General features: G+C 50.3%; 1 protein-coding gene across 1 annotated transcript in view; it reads left to right on the forward strand.

The window, feature by feature from the left end:
• Positions 1-1,102: 1,102 nt before the first annotated feature.
• The window catches only part of LINGO1 (leucine rich repeat and Ig domain containing 1), a 139,704-nt gene continuing 137,982 nt past the window's right edge, over positions 1,103-2,824 (forward strand). Inside the window, exon 1 of the mRNA XM_017745197.1 lies at positions 1,103-1,274. The gene's annotated coding sequence lies outside the window, so the exon portion shown is untranslated. The remainder of the gene's footprint in view (positions 1,275-2,824) is intronic.

Genomic DNA, 2,824 nt, shown 5'->3' on the forward strand with positions numbered 1-2,824 from the left:
ATCTCCATCGTGGCGGAGTGGGGGTTATTGTATTGTATTTTCAGTAACACCGTCATTTGGGAGATGTGTAATAGTGCTTTTAATAATTTTTAAGGGTCTGTTTTAATTAGGGCGCTTGGACTAGATGATCTCCAGAGGTCCCTTTCAACCCTATCAATTCTGTGGCTGCAGCCGTAGCAGGATCACATCATTGCCATTAAAAGGTGGCTGTGTCTAAATGCAGTTTGCTCAGTGAGGTCTGAAGCACTGCCCTTTGGAGTAACTGGGAGATGCGGCCCCTTTTGTGGATAGGACAGTCTATTTTTCAAGGTGCCATCACTGAACTATTAATTTGTTAAACACTGACTGCTCAAAACTATTTGAGACGCAAAAAGAGGATGTGAGTTCTGCCTTGGGGACCTCACCACTAAATAAATGTATTAAATCAAAGTCTTGCTGGAGAGGAGAGTGCTGCATGTGAAGGTGAAGCTGGTTAGAGGATGGGTGGATGTGGATGTACCACCTCCATCAGCAAAGGGTCTTGCTTCCCTTTCAGTTTTGAATTCAGGAGGACTGATCACAGATCAGCAGGTCAAGGACCTGCTTTCTCTTAGCATTTCTGAGGTGCCAGTGGAATCCCTTGACTTGTGAGCAATGGACAGAGCTCCCCTGGCCTTGTGAGACCCCCAGCTGGGCCTGTTGAGCTGGGGGGTCCTTCTCTTACATGTTCATGGTTGTGTGCATCAGCGTGGGCCAGGGGCTGCTCGCCCAGGTGAGCTTGTACCTTCTCTTCCTCCCCACTAGTGATGCTGGAAGCATATAACACCCTCTGGAAACTGCTCCCAAGAATCACCCTGTGCCTAGCAGGAGCCCCTCAGGGGGTGCTGGACCTCTTCAGGTATCCACATCTACTTAATGTCCAGATCTAAGCAGATCCCACTGGTTTCCTCTCCTCGATGATGGGGAGGAGGGGAAATAAGAGCAATACAGAAAAATACTAATATATTAAGTTCTTTACCTTCCTAACTTTCAGGTCAACCTTTCTGTGGGGTTGGGTTTGCTTGGTGTGTGCTTGTGGCCACGTGTTTCCAGACTGACATCTTCTGTGCCTTCCCACCCACAGCCCCCTGTGCCCGGGAGCCATGAGCCGCCCTCAGTGCCCGCAGAGCCACCGGAGCAGCCCCCTGGCCGCAGCCCCCCAGCACTCTTAGGCTTCCCTGCCCCCCTGGAAGGTGCTCATCGCTGGTGAGGAGAACCGGCTGCGCCCGCACCCAGCCTCCCGCACCCCTGCCAAGGTAAGGATGTCCGTGAAAAGCAAAGGCAACCCAATTTCACTTGGCAAATTCAAGTGAAATCAGGTTGTTTCTTGTGTTGTTGAATCTCCTACCTACTCGTCTCCCTCTCATCTTGCTGGGGGGAAAAGTGCTGGCTTGGGGGTGAGAACTTCTCTTGCAATTAAAAGGTGATTTTGAAGGCAGGGTAGCTGCTGGTGAAACCTGTTGCTTGCAGACCGTATTCCATTGGAATTTGCTCATAGTTTTAGAAACTGCTCTGCTGCTGCAAGGAGCCAGGCTTGGATGGGACTGGTGCCTTGTGACTGCCTCTGCTTCCCTGATGTACTTCCGAGGATAATTGTCTATAATTTGCCTCTTAACGATGCTCTGGAGGCTTCCCAAGCACAAGCTGCCTTTTCTCCCAACTGTAAAAGGCCTTTGGGGTATTGGAGGCTTCCTGTGATGGGAGAGTAAGGGGTGGCTGGGGGAGAGCATTTGGGAAGGGGCCAAGTCCCTGTCCTCGGGAAACACTCTAGTCTTCTCCTTGCACTTGGCAGTAGGGTTTTTTTAAGGTTAAAAAAGTAGAGCTCAGCTTGTGGGGAGTGAGCAGGGGCTGAGGTGGTGTGGCCCAGCTGCCCTCCTGATGGGTGCAAAATCAGTATTCATGGCTGAGGAGTGGAAATTGAGGTTAGAAACCAAAAACCTGGTTTCTGGGGTGGGTTTGGAGTTTGAGATTTTTGGGGCCTCTTGTTATCAAGCTTCTCCATGCAAACAGAGATGTCAGCATGTGTGTGCAGTAGCATATGAGAAGAGCAGCTTCTCCCTGTGTGATCCCCAGGGCAGGGGAGCTGGGGCCTGGAGGAAGATGAGGATGCCACCAGCCTATCACAAGATGGACATGGGCATGAGACTCCTGTTTTGAGAGGTCTGTGAGAAGGTCACAGTGGACCCAGAGAGCTAAAAAGATGAGTCAGAGCTGTGATCTGGCTTGTCCTGGTTCTCTTTGGGAGCTCCCTACCTGGAGCTGGGATCAGCTGGGATGCTCCAGCTGGTAAGCAGGGGCCAGTTAGCACTGGGAAGACTGACATCCTCAGGCTGTAAATATCCAGCCAGCTCTAATCCTCCCAGTAGCTCCATCACTGCTGTTTTCCTAAGAGTTATTTGACTCTTTGTGTTGCACTTCTCAGACAAATGGCTTTTAAATAAAACCTCTGCTAACTCGTTAGGCCTCCTGTCCAGGTCACTTCCTGCATGGGTGATTTATAGGGCTGCTTTTAACATTTTATTAACTTTAAATCGCTGGGGCCAGTCAATCAGAGTGTATCCCATTAGCTGTGGTGAGTGGCTGCCCGGGGCATCAGGCTCTCCTGCTGCCTCTGTCGCTTCTGGAGAGGCCGTGATGCTTCGAGACCAACCATGGTGAGAGATGGGAAAGAACAGGAGGATAATTTAGATAAGGAGGAATAGATCTGGGATGGATAAGTGAATGCATAAGGGTTAAGGAGATAATGGGGCTTGTGATCATATCTGGGAAGGTGGCTTATCTCCTGCTGTTGGTATGTGATTTCTCG

Source organism: Corvus brachyrhynchos, unplaced genomic scaffold, assembly GCF_000691975.1.
Source record: "Corvus brachyrhynchos isolate BGI_N302 unplaced genomic scaffold, ASM69197v1 scaffold309, whole genome shotgun sequence".
NCBI classification, from domain to species: Eukaryota; Metazoa; Chordata; class Aves; order Passeriformes; family Corvidae; genus Corvus; species Corvus brachyrhynchos.